We start from the raw sequence: 20018 nt of genomic DNA, 5'->3' as shown, positions 1-20018 counted from the left end.
AAAAAAAAAAAAAAACAAACACCTTCTATTAAAGGATCTGTGAAAACTCCCAGTGCTTCTGGGTAATTTTATGAACAAGAAGAAATGCACTGTTCTTGTTGATAAGTGCCTTGATTAACTGTAACTGACATATTTCCTGGAGTCAAAATCAACCATTTTTCATGTTGTGTAAATTCCGCCTACCAGGACAGAGGTCCACCGAGGTGAGGCTCAGCTGGGCGGGAGCTGCTTCTTCCTCAGGGCATCACAAGGAGGCGCCCATCCTGTGCCCTTTGCCTCTCTTCCACTGGCTTTTGGACCCAGAAGAAAGCACCAGAACAGTGTTTGCCTCCCTTTCTCCTCTCCTCCCCCAATCCAAGTACTCCCAAAGTCCGAGATGTTACTCCTCAAATCCCCAAATCCAAAATGATAGTGTATATAATCATACTATCATAGTATGTCTAATCATTGAAATTTTGTTGTTTACTCACTTCTTGTGAGGAATTAATAGGGGTGCGTTGATATATGCTCCTCTGCTTGCCTCTTTGATTGTTAAATGATTTACCTTAAATGGTTACCGTTGTGATAGCTTCATCTCAAATGTTGGTGCTGTGAAGGTAAAGTCAAATATCATCTTCTTAAACATCGTTAACCAAGAGGGGCTACAGAGAACATTCATTTGTCAGATCAGCAGAGACTCTCACTTCCACCAATCATAAGCGTTTACCATCTGAAAGATTGTTTTGTGAGTCAAGGTTGTATGTTGAATAGTTCTAGAGATAAACCTTATATACAAATATTTATTGGGCAGGAAGTAATGAGTTCTCTAAGAAAATGTGCACAATGTGTGGACAAAGAATGTCCCCTGCCATTTCAGTAAACGAAGGATGTTGCAGCCATCAAGTCATAAGCCTCTGCAGCCACCCCTCATGGTGAACCCTGAGGGGATTCAGGGTGGAGAAAAACAGGGTACTGGCCCTAGAGAGTTTAAGGTGCAGATCAAAGGAGTAATTTCATTAAGCCCAGACTCTTGCATCTTTCCATATAGAGAAAAGTACTAAATTTATTAACTTGAGGTGTCTGTTTTTCTTTAAGCAGCAGTAATCTTTTGATATTTGACCATCTTATTTGTTTGTTTGTTTATTTATTTGCAAAAACTCCTGCATTAACTCCTATATATCCTCCCTTACTTCTTCAGAACAGCCCCTCAGAGCTATCTTAAGTCTTCAGTATGTCCACTAAATAAACCATAATTCTCACCTTTTAGGTTGTGCAATTTTTTTCAGTCAACAAATGTTACAGATTTTTCATAAAATAGAGACATTCTTTCCACTTAGAAGCATAAAACAAAGATTCAAAGAGTTGGGGTAATTTGATCTGGGCCCTAAGTAATTTTGGAAAAAATTTCGATGGACTTTATATAAGCCAGGATCTTTAGCTTCAGAATCTTAGACTTTAGTGAATTTGATCAGAAGAGGAGCTTATTGCAAGGACATTAAGTTGCTCAGAGGATCTCTAGGAGGGCTCGGGAATCTTGCTCCAATGTGATACAACCAGGCCTACGACCTCAAATCATGCTCTGAGGATGAGTTTCTGTTCATGTATACTGCTGTCACTGAAATCTTGGAGACTTCTTCTTTCTTTTAATTAATTTTTGTTGGAGTATAGTTGCTTTACAATGTTGTGTTAGTTTCTACTGTACAGCAAAGTGAATCAGCTATACGTATACCTATAGCCCCTCTTTTTTGGATTTCTTTCTCATTTAGGTCACCCCAGAGCATTGAGTAGAGTTCCTTGAGCTATACAGCAGGTTCTCATTAGCTATCTATTTTATTCATAGTATCAATAGTGTATATATATCAGTCCCAATCTGCCAATTAATTCCGCACCCACCTTTCTCCATTGGTATCCATTGTTTTCTACATCTGTATCTCCACCTCTGCCCTGCAGATAAGATTGTCTATACCAATTATTCAGATTCCATATATATGTGTTAGCATACGGTATTTGTTTTTCTCTTTCTGACTTAACTTTGCTCTGTATGACAGTCTCCAGGTCCATCCACGTCTCTACAAATGACCCAATTTCATTCCTTTTTATGGCTGAATAATATTCCATTGTATATGTGTACCACATCTTCTTTATCCAATCCTCTGTTGATGGACATTTAGGTTGCTTCTATGTCCTGGATATTGTAAATAGTGCTGCAGTGAACATTGGGGTGCATATATCTTTTTTAATTATGGTTTTCTCTGGGTGTATGCCCAGGAGTGGGATTGCTGGGTCATATGGTGGTTCTATTTGTAGTTTTTTAAGGAACATCCATACTGTTCTCCATAGTGGCTGCATCAGTTTACATTCCCACCAACAGTGCAAGAGTGTTCTCATTTCTCCACACCCTCTCCAGCATTTATTGCTTGTAGATTTTTTTGATGATGGCCATTCTGACCAGTGTGAGGTGATGCCTCGTAGTTTTGATTTGGCTTTATCTAATAATTAGTGATGTTGAGCAACTTTCCACATGTTTGTTGGCCATCTGTATGTCTTCTTTGGTAAATGTCTATTTAGGTCTTCCGCCCACTTTTTGATTGGGTTGTTTGTTTTTTTGATATTGAGCTGCATGAGCTATTTGTATATTTTGGAGATTAATCCTTTGTCAGTTGCTTTGTTCGTAAATATTTTCTCCCATTCTGAGGGTTGTCTTTTCATCTTGTTTATGGTTTCCTTTGCTGTGCAAAAGCTTTTGACTTCAATTAGGCCCCACTTGTTTATTTTTGTTTTTATTTTCATTACTCTAGGAGATGGGTCAAAAAAGATCTTGCTGCAATTTACGTCAAAAAGTTTTCTGCCTATGTTTTCCTCTAAGAGTTTTAGAGTGTCTGGCCTTAAATTCAGGTCTTTAATCCATTTTGAGTTTATCTTGGAGACTTTTTCTTGCTGCAACCAGAGAAAAACCTCTGCAACCTCTACCACCAGAGAAAATTCTTCCTAGTTCCCCTTTTTTGCATCAATACCCACAGACTAAAAAGGCGGAGACCCTCACGAGTGACCATATTCATGCTGCAAAGGAAAAGAAGAGCAAGTATCTGACATCCTTCTCTTCTGCAATGAGAGGAAAGCTGAACATATTGAAAAGATTCCTAGGGAGTTCAGATGCCCCATGATCCAAAGAGTGGCCAATGTTCAGCATAGGTGGAGGAAGTGTGAGTGAGCATTCCCTGAAAAATGAAAGGCATTAAGAGAAAACATCCAGATAATGATGCATGCAGTGTGACCAGAGAAATGAGCAGTGTGTGCTGTTTCTAGAACCTAAGAGTCCATGGAAAGGCTGGTAGGGATGTGGGAGAGAAGAAAAGAAGACTAGAATTCAGACTAGGTCAGATTATAGACCTTGTTATATATCGACCAAAGAAATCAGGTGGTTTTTGCCTGTTTTTGTTTTTGTTTTTTAATATCGGTAATGGGGAGTCACAGAGGCTTACAGCAGGGAAGTGATTTGTCTTGAGGTACACAAGCCCTATTGCTCTGTCTTTGAAAAAGAGATACAGTTATTTGACACTTGGCTCTTTCTGATGCTAATTTCTGCTGTTAGAATTTGCCTTGTGAAATGCTTTACTCTCTGAATTTCTAACAAGATGACTTGGAGATTTCATCTTCTTCCAATACGATTTTGATTTTGAATAATACAAGGGAAAGCATGATATAAATCAAACATTTTCATATCACATGTCTCAAGTGATGTTAAAATAAAGTCCTCATAGTATGTGACATTTCAGAGAATTTAACTGGTCTGAATATTAGCAGATACCTCAAAAAAAGAAGTAGGGCCTGAAAGGGCATTTCATCAACCACTATAAATTCCAGTTTTCATGTTTTTACTCTTGGAAAGTAGATTGGCCTTTTTGTTTTCCGTTTTTTCTTCTCTTCCCTTTTTTTTTCTACCAGTAAATTAAATTTGAATGTGACCGTTTTACACTTTTGCTAAATTCTTGTCTATTTTCTATTTTAAAAAATCTATTCTTATTTAGTTTATTTGTATAATTTTATTTCCAAAAACAGATTTAGGAGTGAGATCTTCAATGAAAGGCATATCTTAGGTCAATAATAAAGAAATGGAAGGAGACCAATCAGAATGGGAAAAAGAAGAAAAATAGGTTAAGCCTCAGTGTAAGGTAGTTTCTGTGGTTGAGCTTCAGATGGACTCAGCTTCCTTGAATTTAAGGCAAAATGAGTAAGAGAAGTTATCGCCAAAATTAAGGGCTTTATAATTTTCAAGTAACAGTTTTCAGGTACTAAATTCTAATAAAAATTTCAATTGTGTGACTTCATATGGGGCATATTGAGTGATATAAATGGCAATCAAATCAACATTAAAAAAATAAATACAGAAGCAAATTTGACAAGGCTAAATTGTGAAAAATGAGTTTATAAACAACTTCTAGACACTAAGAAAAAAGATGAGTTGTAAATGCATACATACATGGGTGATGATGTAATTTATAAATATTTGTATGGAGGAAGCAAGAATAAGGGAGTTAAAATATGCTATGGAATGTCCACTGTAGGCAAGATTTGAGCTTTTTCCTTTTTCACTTTTGAGTCTTATTCATTCCTTTCTTATGTTAGTAGTTATAAATGTATATTATTTATCATAAAGGGCTATTCTGATTAATAAGAAAACCATGTTGACATTAATATATATGATAGATTTTATTCCTATTGATCATGGTAGAAGGAAAATGCTTTTAATCATGGGCAGTTATACTTTTCAGAGACTAGCTCAGGATCTTTATTTTTAGTTATTTCCTATCCTTTCAACTAGATTATGATTACTTTTATTCCTGAATATACCACAACACATATGATAGGTACTTGTTACATATTTTCTAAATAAATGACTACTTTTATTGCTTTTTCAAGAGAAAGGCCATTTTCAAGGCTCAGATAAATAGCACACCCTACCAATCAAATGTCTATACTTAACGTTTAATTTCAAATGAAAGTTCATAACATTAAACCCAGACATTAGACCTATAATAAACACCAAATATAATTATGTTGGCCTTGAATTAGTTTTCTGCTCCTTTGGATGTATTATCTAAGTGACTTATTTCATGAACTTCAGCCCAGAGCAGTTTCTTATTTATAAAGCACTTAATTAATGGAACAAAAATGTCTGCTAATGTTTAGGGATTTATTGGTTTAAGATGATGACCGAATAAATTAAACTTTAGTGGCATTGGAGAGGGAATTAATAATATCAGCAGAAGTTCTTGATTTGCACATTTTAATTAAGGCAAGCCACACTGCTTAATTTAAACAATTTTAAATGAGTACAAATAAGTATAATGACACATTCCATATTGTAAAGGATATATATGTATATCACTACATTGAAATTGAAAACTGGTCATGAAATGAAGCTTAATGTGCTCTGTTTACTGGCTCAGAAAGTACTAACGACCATCCTACACATAATGGTCTCTCAGTGACTGCTTTTTTACTAGAGCCTGAGGCCCTTCTGTGACACATGATTTACATACACAATTAATTCAGACCAGTCAGTAAAATAGAATCTTCGTAATCATTAACCTCTGCACGTTCTAGGTATTCACATGGACATAGCACCTAAGCGATGTTACCAATAAAACGGCCTTCATGTTTGCTCTCTGTACCTTAAATATCTAAATATGCTTGTTTTTATGCTGAAAATTTGTCTCTTTAGAGTTGTTTATATATATATATATATATTATACTTATATATTTTAGAGTTGTATATATATGTGTATATATAGACATAACATATATATATATTATATTTCCACTGTATATATTTAGAATCCTAAAGGCAGGATAGAATAGAATTGGAGATTTTAACATATGACAGTCAAGATCTTCTATAGTCTCAGCAGGTACATCCCAGGGGCTGCCACCATTCAAAGAGTTAATCTTAGAATGAGCTGGATGCTTTGGCAGCCAAGATTCAGGGGAGGGGAACTGAGGGCTTTGGGGAGCATTGCAGTAAGTCTGGAGGAGGCAGCGTGGCTGTTCCCTGGAGCTCCCCTGTGTCATGAAGCCGCACTGCCATCCTCTGCCACCAGTGAGCTTGGAACAGCAACTACATGCTCTTGTTCTGGCGCCAAATGGAAGACTGTTTTATGGATCCTCTATCTCCTAAAAATTTTGCATGAAGAGGTTCCTTCCTTTAAAATAATTCCCATTTAACAGAAGAAAATTGTGTAATTTAGTAAATTGTCAACGATTACGTAGCATGGAAGTGCAAGAGATATGATTTACAGCTAACAATCTGAATTAAGTGTGTTTGTATTTGAACAATTATGCTGCTTTGTTCCAGGTAATCTGTTACTGGAGACCTCTCATCTCTTAATATGATTTCTTTCAATCCCTCAGGAAAATAGATTCTTGGTAAAACAGAACCACCTTGGCATCTCCATGAATACCCAGCCAAGCCCGAATTTCAATAATTCTAGTAGACTGAATTTTGGAAAATATTTGCTGCTGTTCCATCTTGGCCCTCTCTCTGTTGGGCTTGCCCCTACTGGATGATTATACTTCCTGCCCCTTGGTGTCAGGCTTGCTCGCGTGACCAGCTTTGGTCAATAAAATTTAATAGGAATTTGTAGGTGCCTTTCTGGACTAGAAGTTTGAGGAGTCAGATCTATTTTCCCTATTTCACGACCACCATGTACAGATAGGTGTAGCTCATTTAGCCTGCATCACAGAGTGAAAAAGATAAAGAACAGAGCTGAAGTTGCTCCCCAAAAGACAAGAGTTAGAAAAGAAACTTTGTTTTCATAAGGTACTGAGACTTTGCGGTTGTTTATTATCAAGCATCATTTAGCCTAAGCTGGCTGATAGAGGGGTCAACACAGTGTGGGCAAAGGCTTGGCTCCTTGTGAAGGTCAGCTGCTGCCTCTGTCTCCATAGGATCTGATGAAGTAGCATTCCCAGGCTACAGGGTCTAAGGCAATCATCCTTTCTCTTAAAACATGGCTTGGCAGTAGGTAAACTTCATAGGAAAGAGTAACAGATTGGGTTGTGATACAGTGAAGCAGAGGAAGAAGTCAAAGATGCCTTCCATGTCTGCGTGGTTCTGGGATGCATCAACTAAAGTACATACTTGCTTTTATCCTTTGCTTGCTTATCATTTTTCAATAAGTGCTTCTGTCCACTAGACAAACTCTAAATTCTTTGACAAGGCACACAAAACCTCCATGAACTGGCCCCTATTTACTGCTATAGTTTTCATCTCTTGATGTTCCTTACCCGCTCTTTGTGCTCTAACAATATAGAACTACTTGCATTTCCCCAGATAAGACCATGTCTCGCTGTCTTCTACCTGCACACCTTTGTATATGCTGCTTCCTCTGGCTTGTCCTTCCACTTGAAGCTCCTGCTTCTCTTACATTCGGGTTTGTGATTTCAGCCAGAACTGCTTTAAGCACTCGGAACACCTTCTCTTGCTTTTTGTTAGGTTATACCCATTTACGTTTTCTTAAACACACAGGGAAAAAAAAAAAAATCCAAGATAGGCTTTTTACAGTGAAAAGAGGCAGTCTAGACTTGTCTTCTGAGAAAAAGGAAATATTCCATAAGGTTCAAACTCTTATATTCTATGATTAGCAAAACATAATACTTTAACTAAATTTATTTGTGATACATATCTCTATCAGCAACCTCAAGAGGAAGAGGGTCTGGTCCTCTGACTGAAGATAGACCTGGGACAAAGATATTCTTTTTTAAATTTAATTAATTAATTAATTTCTTACTTTATATTGTTTTTTTTAAATTTAATTTTTATTTTATATTGGAGTATAGTTGATTTACAATGTTATATTAGTTTCAAGTGTACAGCAAAGTGATTCAGTCATACATATACATATATTCTTTCTTTTTCAGATTCCTTTACCATAGAGGTTATTACAGAAAATGAAATAGAGTTCTCTGTGCTCTACAGTAGGTCCTTGTTGATGATCTATTTTATATATAGTAGTGTGTATAGGTTAATCCCAAACTCCTAATTTACATTAAGCTGTTTTGTAATGAACGGTTTACAGGTCTTCCCTCCCTTGTAAACTGTAATGAGCTTCAAGATATTAAACACCATCTTTCCATCTTTGGAACCCCAGTGCCTAGTTCATGCTGGTTCATGATAAATATCTTATTTTAATTTATCTCCAGAATAGAGTCAGATTCAGACTTGACTAATATGTTTACTAGACACAGAGTACTAGGCACTTTGATATGTTATTTTATAAAATCTCTATTCACTGTATAATTTTCATTTCATAGCTACAGAAACTGATTCATTAGAATATAAATTACACAGTGTCAGATAATAAGAACAGGACCAGAAATTCAACTGAGGCCTCTCTGAATCAATGTGTTTAGTTGTTTTTACTATATTATAGTCTGGCTTTATTATTGAAAAAAGCTACTCACAGAAATACTTAATGACCTTACCTCTAAAAGGAAGAAAAAATAATTAACAGTTCAAAGTATCCCTCTCGTTTTCCTACTAAATTTGAAACACTGGATTTTCAAGTTAACGTTCAAATCATAGATTCAGAGAAACCTCGGAAGTTAAAACAGACTTATGGGAAACGCTACCTGAATATTTATCAATTCCATGGCTAAGCCCAAGTAGAAGGTAAGAAGACAGGATCATACCTGTGTGGGTTGGCTCCTTGGACAACAAATTGTCCTTGTGGCCTTTTCACAGGTACCTTTCTCTAACCTTCATTTTCACATGAAACGGCACTCAGGTATATGTTGGAAATCTAGGATACTCAAAAAGACACAACATTACCGCATTGCTGCTTTTCCATCAGGGTTTTATGCTTTCTGAGTGCTTAGGAGGTGGATTCCTACATTCCTAAGAGCATTTGTGAGTGACTTCCATTCATTATCCCTGGAATGATGGGGGGGCAGCTTAGTGACATCTCTTCTGTGCTGTTGTGTGTCCTGACACAGGGCCAAGAACCAAAGTGGACGCAGGCAACTCTGTCAGCTGCAGAGTCAGTTACCTGGACCCCAGCATTGCAGGAGGTGCTCTAGAGAGAGAAAGAGAATGGCTTTGGGGTCTGACAATCTCAGCCTTGCTGCCAATTTGCTTTATGACTGTGAGGAAATGCCCCAGAGTTTCATTCCTAGACAAGACAGAGGCCCGGTGACCTCAGAGTCACCAGGTTTAACAAGATGCAAGCGGCACACCTGAGACAACGAATGCTGATTCTGTTGCCAAAGTTGATTCTTGCATGTTCATCTCTGACAGAATTTTCGTGCTATGTAGAAAGACCACCACAAGCAAAAGATTCCCCAAGTGGTCTTTTCCTAAAAGCAGTGATTGGAGGTTATGGGAACAGTGTGAAGGAAGACAAGAATGTTGAAGTTCATCTTCAGGAAAAAAACAAAACAAAACAAGGACAGATGCTTAATATTTCATGCCTTATAGGATATCATAAACTAGAAGCCAGACACTATGACAGTAAGATAGTAAAAATCTTAATAAATTTTGTAGACAGCCCACATTTATTCATTTTGCTATCACCTTTTAATTTCTCCACAATGATTCACATTTAAGCCCTTAAAACATGAAAAGAAAGTGGTCTCTTGGGAGAACAAGAAGAAAGAATGGAGTCAGAGATATTACATCTTTCCATTTCAACAGCCAGGCATGGAGGAGAGTGATCTTTTGGGATTGAGTCATTTACATGGAGGAGGAGAGAAGGAAATGAGTCATCACAGTCTGTGAAACAGAAAGAAAAGAAAGAAAAGGAACCAAGGAATAACAAGGCTCATGTGAGTTAATAGGTTGTGCCCCTGGAAAATTACTTACGATCGATCGTCAAGCCTGAATTCCTTCTTTTTAAAAATGGGAATAATCACTCCTACTTCACAGCGTTTCCTTGATGTTAAATTATGTAGATAACATGGGTATTGCATATAGAATTATTTCTATCACATAATAACTCAGAGCTGAATTGTACTGGGTGCTTCAATAGATATTAGTTCCCTTCTCCCCAGTAAATGCTCATTTCTTGATCTGCCTACCTTTGGTGGTGATATTCACTTATTTTAAAGCTCAAGTCTTTGTGGAGTCTTGTGATTTTATCTCTCTTTCAGAGGAAACACAGAGACAGATAATATACTGCCTTGGTGGATTTGTAGCTATATGACTTCTTCTCAAGACTCCATATACCTCCATATCCCTCAAGATTCTTAGGAATGAAATACAATTCTTTAGGAGGTACACAGACCAGTCTCTCTCTTTGGCAAGGCCAGTGCAAGGGTAGAAATGGAAGTTTACATACCTTATATCTAACTACTTAAAATTCATAAACACCAACAAACAGTTATAAGAATTATGTTCTATCTTCATGCCTTGGTAAAATATCTTCATAATAAAAAATTTTTAAATGCACTAACCAATGATTTTATATGATTAAAACTAAGGACAATGTTAAAAACTACTGAATTTAATTTTTATTGCACATGTCTGCGTGTTTTGTTGATGAGGTACTGATATTTGGATGCGTAATTAAAGAAAAGAGATGTAATTCATAGTTTATGTTTGCTCCATAAAATTTATTTTTATTGCCTTCATTTCAACAAAGTCGCTAATTATGTTGGTAAAAATCAAGAATTCTATATAATTTATGTTCTGTTCTATTGATAGTAATGCCTAATTAGGCAATCATTACTAAGTCTTTGAAGTTTTTTGATAGGTTTTTTGATGAGCTTCTGTTTTCTGTTATTCCTTTGTTGAAACAGAAGCAACGAGATTTCTCAATGAAATTCTTTTTTTTTTAAAGGTGATTTATAAAAAATAAACTTTACTTGTTTGTTTGTTTGGTTTTGGCTGTGTTGGGTCTTTGTTGCTGCGCGCAGGCTTTCTCTAGCTGTGGTGAGCAGGGGCTACTCTTTGTTGTGGTGCGTGCGCTTCTCATTGCAGTGGCTTCTCTTGTTGCGGAGCATGGGCTCTAGGCATGTGGGCTTCAGTAGTTGTGGCATGTGGGCTCAGTAGTTGTGGCATGTGGGCTCATTAGTTGTGGCTCACGGGCTCTAAAGCACAGGCTAAGTAGTTGTGGCGCACGGGCTTAGTTACTCTGTGGCATGTGGGATCTTCCTGGACCAGGACTCTAACCCATGTCCCCTGCATTGGCAGGCAGATTCTTAATGACTTTGCCACGAGGGAAGTCCCCTCTCAATGAAATTCTTAAAACCACACTTAAATTTGAAATGAACAAAGGATTTTATTTTATTTTATTTTATTTTTATTTAATTTTTTTTTTTTTTGTGGTACACGGGCCTCTCACTGCTGTGGCCTCTCCCGTTGCAGAGCACAGGCTCCGGACGCACAGGCCCAGAGGCCATGGCTCACAGGCCCAGCCGCTCCGCGGCACGTGGGATGCTCCTGGACCGGGGCACAAACCCGTGTCCCCTGCATCGGCAGGCAGACTCTCAACCGCTGCGCCACCAGGGAAGCCCTGAACAAAGGATTTTCGATGTCGTGTTCAGTCTTGATAATGGGGTCGTATATGCTAAACTATTGGCAAGCAGAAAATATTACAAGATATCTTGACTGCATCATAGAATTTTCTACAACTTTACTTTGATTTTCATAAACTCTTAAAGCAGTATCTCCATTTATATATAAGAAGTATCACACTTCACATATATTGTCTAGATTATATATATGTACATAAAAATATATGTACAAATGCATACATAAAATTTCAGAGTAATGTGAATTATCTAGTATTGCAGACTGTTTCTCAGCTGCCCTTTGTAAAATCATGATAATTTGTGAGTACCTCTGGAGCAACAAATTAAAACACAAAACAAAATAGATGCTGGTTTCTTATGCAAGAAAGAGCATTCACATTGTTTAAAAGGAAGGCTTTGACAAGTTAGTGAACATGTCTTGTCTTTTATTGAGACCTCTGCTAAAGTCTTCTTCCCATTCTGAAGCAGCATCGGTATCTGAAGTTTTCTGTGACACAACCCACAAACTTTCAACTCGTCCAGCACAGTTACTAGCCTGAATTGTGCTTGTTATGGGTCAGAATGTACCAGCCATAGTGCTGGATCCTGAGTGACAGAGACACTAATGGGCATCTCAATAAATTTATTTTGCGTGTGCTTGTGATACGTGGGGCCTTCTACAGTACAGATCCTAAGGACAGGGATCCCTGTAGGGAAGAGTGTTGTAATTTTAATAAAGTGGTCAGAGTAGCTTATGGAGAAGGTAATGGAGCAAAAAATTACAAATAGGTAGAGTGAGCCATGTGACTGTAAGAGGGGAGAACATTCCAGACTGAGGGACTAGCCCGAGCAAAAGCTGTTGGGCTGGAAGTGCAGCAGATGTGTTGATGGATTAGCATGGGTGTCAGTATGGCTGAATGAAGAGGAGAGTGAGCCCAGAGGAGCGCGGTAGGAGACGGGAGGCCACTGGAGTGTTCAAATCAGAGGGTCGACATGGTTTTATTTATGTGCCAGACCGCAGCAACCAGAGTCATCTTTTTAAAGCACAACTCTAATTATCCCACTTCTTCTCCAACCTTCAGTCATTCCCTACTACCTAGAAAAGTAAAAGTTCATTTCCCCTAGGCTACCTCTTGGCAATTTCCACACTCTAGATACAATCTATCACCTGCTGTTAATAATCCCAAAGCACTATTTGACTTTTTTTTATTAATTTATTTTTGGCTGCGTTGGGTGTTCGTTGCTGCACGTGGGCTTTCTCTAGTCGCGGTGTGCGGGCTTCTCATTGCGGTGGCTTCTCTTGTTGTGGAGCATGGGCTCTAGGCACGTGGCCTTCAGTAGTGGCGTGCGGGCTCAGTAGTTGCAGCTCACAGGCTCTAGAGCGCAGGCTCAGTAGTTTTGGTGCACGGGCTTAGTTGCTCTGCAACATGTGGGATCTTCCCATACCAGGGGTCGAACCCATGTCCCCTGCATTGGCAGGCAGATTCTTAACCATTGTGCCACCGGGGAAAACCTTGACTTTTTTATTTTTTAAAAAATTTGTTCTTTCCTAAACATTCTCAAGTCTTTTGTGTCTATGACTCTGCTCAAGACCTCTCTCCACTTAAAACATTCCACTTCTGTCTTTATTAATGTCTTTCCGCAAACCTCGGCTCCTCTGTGGCAGTAGTCTCCGAAACTCTCAGCCAGAAACAATCCCCACCATTCAGAGAGCTTGGCATTTGCATCCCTTATAGCAGTTAACATCTTCTACCCTTTGTCAGGATTATTATGCTCATGACTCAGCTCTTTTACTATTGAGTCAAGAAGGCTGCTTTATTTATCTTTGGATTTCTCTCATACGTTGCACTTAATATATTCTCAGTAAGTGTTCTCGAGTAAATGAATGAATGAAAAGTCTTCTCTTCAGTTTACCTCAATATGAAGACAAGATAATAGTTAATGCTGTAGAACGCAGGTAAAGGTCCCTTTAGAGTCATGATTCTAGACCAAGATCCCAAATATGAAGTCTTTTTTGAGTTTCTAAGAATGTGTCTTGAAGTGTGGAAGATAACTGTTTATAGAATTGAGAAAGCTATAAATAGGAATTGGTTTTTCAAATAATCTGAAGTTCAGCATTTGGTATGCTATAATAAATATAATGCTAAAAAAGATCTCAATCCAAAGCAAACTTACTGGTAACTTTCACAAAACACTATCTTGTGTTAGCAAATTCTAAAAACACATTAATTATACATTTATAATGGAATTAGATCTTTGAAAGAAGTTTTTCCCATGGCTTTTTAGTGGATCTTATTGTTTTCAGTATGAATTGCTTTTCTATACAACTGTATAAAAATAATACAATTCAATTAATTATTTTGTATGTTCAGCACAGTGTTAGGTTTATAACTACCATTTTGTTAAATTAAGACATTTAATATGACAAAAATTTCATTTTTGAAATTTCACATCATAGTGCTTATTCCTTTAAAGATAATTTGCCCTAGACACCATAAACTTGTATAACACTATTAATGAAAAAAAACAATATTATGCAGAGTTAGTTCAATAAAGTCGAGTGCTTGGAAAACTCAAGACCAGTAGTTATTTAACATATTGAGAGATGATAACTAAATGACATCCATAGTGATGGAGAGTTTGTTTCTGGTGAAGAATAAAGTGCACAATTCAAATTATAAGAGAAATGCCACAGAAGAACAAGGTTATAAAAAGACAAACTGTCTTTGAAAGAGCAAAGAGAAAGAGAAAGAGCAAATAGAGTGTCAAAATAATGAAATAGTTTTCAGGGGCAGCAATATCCATTTCCACCAAACTGAAAACTTTCTGCCAAATGCGGCAAAATACTGTTAGCATTTTATTCTTTTTCTGCCTAGATGGTTTAAATTCCTTTGGGCGTATTAGTTGCCTAAAACAATATTTCAAATGAGAAGCATTTGTCTTCCAACATTCAATTCAACATTAACACACTTAGAAGTAGAAGTAGCCCTTTCACTTGCATGTGGTTATTGTAAAAGCTGAGAGAAAGTAGCATAACTGAACATAATAATACAGAACAGGTCATCAACCAGTGTTCAATCTATTACTAGTCTATTAAGACAGTCCTGAGTCATGGTATACTGTAATTATTTATTTTTCCCACCTAGTTGCCAGTGATCCGTATATTCTCTCTTGTCTCTTCCCCTTGTTTTCTTCCCAGAGTGGTTTCAGGCTTTTTAACTGATCTCCTTTCCTTGGGGTCCTGATTCTCCATTAATATTTTCCTTTTGAAACTGCAGGTCGATGAGGATGATGGGGAGGGGATGGAACTGGTGCTATTTCAGATTCTCCAGGCATCGGAGAGAAATATTTACAAAGCAAGCACCTGTCTTCTTTAATATTGACTAGCTCTTATCACAAAAATTCAACGTATAACTTTGCTAAGTCTTCTTTGCTTTTCTCTATTGTACTACAGATTCAGTTCTATCATTCTAGCATAGCACAAGTCAGGACTTCAGAAGGAGTGCAGAAAAGGATATCTTTAGGATGTGGAGAAAAATCTATCCAATCACATGTCATAAAATGCCATAGTGATTAAACCAAAATTACTTGCAGTCCCTGCTGGGTAGAGCAAACAAGCTATGAGAGTTTTCAGCCATTATTTTAGACATTTTAATATTGTTCTAAAATATCATAATTATTAATATTGATACTATTGAAATGACTAGAAGATTATTTTCTCTTTCTGTTTAAACATAACCCCTCCCTCCAATGCATCAGCTTTAAGAAATAGAAAATAACTTCTGGAAATGATAAGGATTGAAGCTGTCATAAACTGATCACTGTGAGGTCACCTTTAAGAAAAACTACTATTTAATTGCTTTAAGAGAATGTAAAATTACATATTGAAACAAATAATTCACTCTTCTCCAAAAAAGAATTTCCTTCGCATTTTGTTTTACATAAGAGTGCTTTACATGAGAGATAACCCAGTGAGCAATGGAATTAGAGGTAGGGATCTTGGATTCTCCTTTCCGTACCATCATCAATCTCCTCTGCAACCTTAAGGTTGCAGGTCACTCTCAACATGTGAGCTCCTTAAACCCAAACTGAAGAAGTTGGATTACCTCATTGCTTTATTGGCCTTGTACCTGGAAATCTAGGTTTCCACATAAAAATCTCAGACTGGTGAATAGTGGGGTATGGGGGAAGTGGTAGGTTAGATGGTGGATTTAATCCTCACATCAAAAATGGCAACTCCACTTTATTCTAGCACATTTTGGAACTTCACTTTTTCTTTTTATTTTAATTCCACCACTAAAAACTGCTTAAAAACCACAATTTCCTTGAAAGTTTAAATTTAGTTTACATTTATCTTCTTTATGAATTAGCATACAAAACTGATGTGTGATAGAAACACACTTTGTTAAGGTAGAAAAACCAAAGGCAATAATAAAGAACCATTTTCAATATAAACAAAGAATAAGTCTTGTAAACTGTTTTCTACTTTTTCTAAATATTTTATTTCATAAAAAGTTTCCATGGTCAAATTAACTTAGAAACTGCTGTAAATCTCTTAGAGATTTACAGTGTACATTAATTGATTAAAGACACTGGTAAGTCTTTTATATTTTGCTCAACACAGTTTTCCCCAGTTTTATTAGATGACAGATGACAGACCTTCCTTTTAGCATAATATCTGTTACTCATTTATGGAAACATGCAGCCATAGGGAAATGGAAGTGAACCAGAAAGAAGATACTTCATTTTCCACTGTCTCTGTAGCCAGTACTTGGTGAAATAATCCAGAACATTAGTGAACTTTACATTCCCTTATTTTTTGACACCGATATCTTGGATTCCTGCTACAGCACCCATGCCAAATATTGCCTGACATACTGACACAGAAGTTTTCAATATTGGTAAAAGATGACTTAATGCAGAATACATTACACGGAACTGTAGAAAGAATAAATAATTGTGAGTTTCTTTTCACGTCATGTCTTTTTAATAATAGGAATGGAATCCATTCACAGATAGGAAAAATACTTAGTTGCCATAGGAATGATATATGTTCATTAATAAAAGAAAGTGAGCTAAAGGCTTCAAATAAGAAAATTCCATTAATTAGTGGTTTCACAAAGTATTGATTGGTCTTATCAACTTAAAATATTACAAACTTTTAGCTATTAGTCTAATTGCATGTTATTTTAATCAAGCTTGTTTCTTGCATATGTGGTATTGCAATAGCATTATTTTTATATAAACTAGCATAAAATATTATGGTTGTGAATTGAATTAATCTATTTTAGCAAAAGAGGTAGAAATAAATCAATTACCATACCAAGAAGTCACAAATTGTATTCTTGGTGATCAACTATTTTATATGTTAGTAACATGGAACCAAACAAGGATAAATGAGTTATGTACACAAAAGGCTGAAATGTAATAGGGTCTCAGAACTGATAGCTCTTATTCTACATTCTACTGCTTCCTGAAATAGAAGCTTTCTTGGGCACATTACTTAAGAATTTAGAGTCCATGATTCTTTTTGTTGTTTTTGTTTTTTCATGATTCTTTATTTTTTAAGTGGTCCTAATTCTAACTCCTCTGCTAATCTCATATAACTCTTGCGAGGATTAACTGATAATTCAGTAAAAAAAAAAAAAAAAATTCTCTCACCTCATGCAATGAAGACTGACATTTGGGAAATTGAAAAAATGAGGTCTGGGGGGAATAAAAATTATATATCAACTGTACACATTTTATTTAGTGTAAAATTTAATCTATATTGATTTTTCAGTCTTTGATTTTAGGTCAAGGCTTTTCCTTTAGCTAAGGGTCTACTCTGGCATTCAGACTATCTTTCGTACATAGAAAACACTCACAGGTGTGAGGTCAGTGAAACTGTTGGACTAGGGACATCTGGGGACTGTCCTTCCCCAGAAAAAGCCTAAAAATTTATCAAAAACTGTCAAGATTAACCTTATTGAAATGCAGAAAGATAGTCAAATGTTTACATTAATTAAGAGGATGCATAGGAGGAGAAAGGCTACTGAAACAGCCTAGATCTTAGCAGCATATTAACTAACCTAGATCCACACCTTCCCTTATGCATCAGTGGTCTTGAAGATGACAGCCTCTTCCTAGTGTGGGCACAGAGTAGATATGGTTTCCAGGGAATTGTGTTATCTGTTTTTATCTGACTGGGGTGTTCCTGAAGGACTCCTGCCGTGGAGTTTCCCTTTGTTTTGCCTAACCTGGAACTCTATCAGGGCTGAACAGCCTGGAATGAAAAATAACAGTTGGGGTAAACAATAGATATACCAAAAACCTGGGAGGAAAAGCTGAGTAGTGAGGTTTTGGTAGGGGGAAGAAGGACTTTGAAAAATTACCGCATAAGCAGAGGAAACTACAGAGCTACAAAAATGCTCAGGATAGGACACATATTCAGAAAAGACCTGAGGAGGCCACAGGCTTTCAAAGGTAGCCAACTTTTAGCCTCATGGCAAGCTGGAAGTGTAAACTAAGACAAAGTTGTAAACAGCCAGGGAAAGGGTTGAAAGAAAGCCACAGCCCAGAGCAAATCTGAAAAGACTTGCTGAGTGATTGTTTTCATTATTTGCTTTATTGTTTACACATCATAAGAGTCAAAGTGTCCATTTTTCAACAAAAAAATTATGAAGCATACAATGAAGCAAATATGGCCCATACACAGAAAAAAAAAGAATTGAACAAAAACTGTCTTGAGAAAGCACAGATATTGGACTTACTAGACAAGACTTTAAATCAACTCTCTTAAATATTCTCAAGAAGTTAAAGGACACAATACAAAATAAATAAAGGAAACAGGAAAAGAATGGCTCAGCAAACAAAGAATATCAATAAAGAGAACCTGTAAAAAAGAATCAAATATAAATTATGGAGCAGAAAAATACAGTAGTTGAAATAAAAAAACCCACTGGAGGGGTTTAACAGCAGATTTGAGCAGACAGATGAAAGAATCAGCAAAGTTAATAACAGGGCAAATGAAATTATCCAGTTAGAAGAGCAGAAAGCTCTTCCCTTTGGAAGAGCATTCAAGTTAGTTTTTAATATAAGCAGCACTCTCTTTCTGCACTTTTATTTTATGAGCTTGCATAGAATTTAGTTAAAATATTTAATTGTATATTAATATATGTTAACAAACATATTTATAGAGACATATAACAGGAGTAAATAGTTCGGAGAAGAAACTCAAGTAATTTGCACTAAGTAGCTCAGCTGTCAGAAGCAGAGGGATGTGAGTACATAGTGAACATGCTACTACCAAGAATATCTGGGTAGCATGGGCATCTATCCCTATATTACTACAGAGAGAATCAAGAGTGTGGATAATTCAGGAAGTCGGTTGAAAGCTTCAACTGTGATTTCTATAGTGAGCTTTGGTTTACAAAACATTTTCTCATTAACTCTGTGAACTTTATTTATGCAAAGACCTTGTCTACATCATTCATAACTGGGTCCACAGTGCCTAAAAATAGTACGTGGCACATAATCTGTTCTCAATAAATATCTCTGACCAAGAAAGGACTCAACAATGGAGGGGCAATATAGGGGGGTGGGGAGTGGGAGGTACAAGCTATTGGGTGTAAGATGAGCTTAAGGATATATGGAACAACACGGGGAACATAGCCAATATTTTGTAAAAACTGTAAATGGAAAGAAACCTTTTTGTTTTTTTGTAAATGGAAAGAAACCTTTAAAATTGTAGAAAAGAACTTAAAAAAAGAAAAGACTCAACAAACGTGTTTTCTTCATTTAATAAGGGGATAAAATGTATGTGAAAGTGTTTGAAAATATATACACTATATAATAGGCTTCATAATAACATATTTCTTTTTAATTTTGCAGCCCATATCTTCCTGGAGTATATACTTGACTTAGAACATGAACTTTCAATCAGCAGTCATTTGAAACTGTCTTATAATGAGTTACACAGTTCTCTAAGAAAACCACAAGACAAAATGAATGGCACTTTTCATTATTTTGTAAGTTGGATTACGGGGCCAACAATTTACAAGGCAATAATAAAATGAAAAGATTTAAGTAGAGCTTATGTACTATCATATACTTGTGTGTGCCAACTTGCTTTTGAATCTTAGCTTTGCTTTACAAGCAATTCTGTTAAGCCTGAAAACTGTCAAATACGATGGGTGTGAGTATGTATACCCTAGCTTACCAAAGGCTAAGTGATATACTTATTTTCAAAGATAGTTTCCATTCTTCTCCTTGCTTTCCGCTACGTAAATCTTTCTTTAAAAATGCCTGTTTTTCTTGAAAATTTGCTTGTGTGGTCTGACTAAGTGTAAACTCTCTTTGGGGCAAGTGAGGGAGGAAAAACAAAAGGACTTCAGCTATTTACAAGTAAGGAAAGCATATGCTGTGTATGACATTTTTTTTTTCCTTTAGCACTTTATTATGACAGTTTAATAAACAATATTGAAGGAATATTACAGTGAACACCCGTATATCCACCACCTGGATTTGGCCATTACCATTTTACTTTTTCT

General features: G+C 36.5%; 1 long non-coding RNA gene across 3 annotated transcripts in view; it reads left to right on the top strand.

The window, feature by feature from the left end:
* LOC114487151 (uncharacterized) overlaps positions 1 to 20018 on the top strand; it is a 65485-nt gene that overhangs the window by 31043 nt on the left and 14424 nt on the right. For 2 of the 3 annotated variants that reach the window (XR_003681932.2, XR_008618451.1), the window contains exons 2-3: positions 8974 to 9801; positions 19360 to 19496. This is a non-coding gene — a long non-coding RNA (uncharacterized lncRNA). The remainder of the gene's footprint in view (positions 1 to 8973; positions 9802 to 19359; positions 19497 to 20018) is intronic. The other variant, XR_008618452.1, reaches the window with a different exon arrangement.

This window comes from Physeter macrocephalus, chromosome 11 (genome assembly GCF_002837175.3).
Source record: "Physeter macrocephalus isolate SW-GA chromosome 11, ASM283717v5, whole genome shotgun sequence".
Lineage (NCBI taxonomy): Eukaryota > Metazoa > Chordata > Mammalia > Artiodactyla > Physeteridae > Physeter > Physeter macrocephalus.
This window is presented reverse-complemented; position numbering and strand designations above follow the sequence as displayed.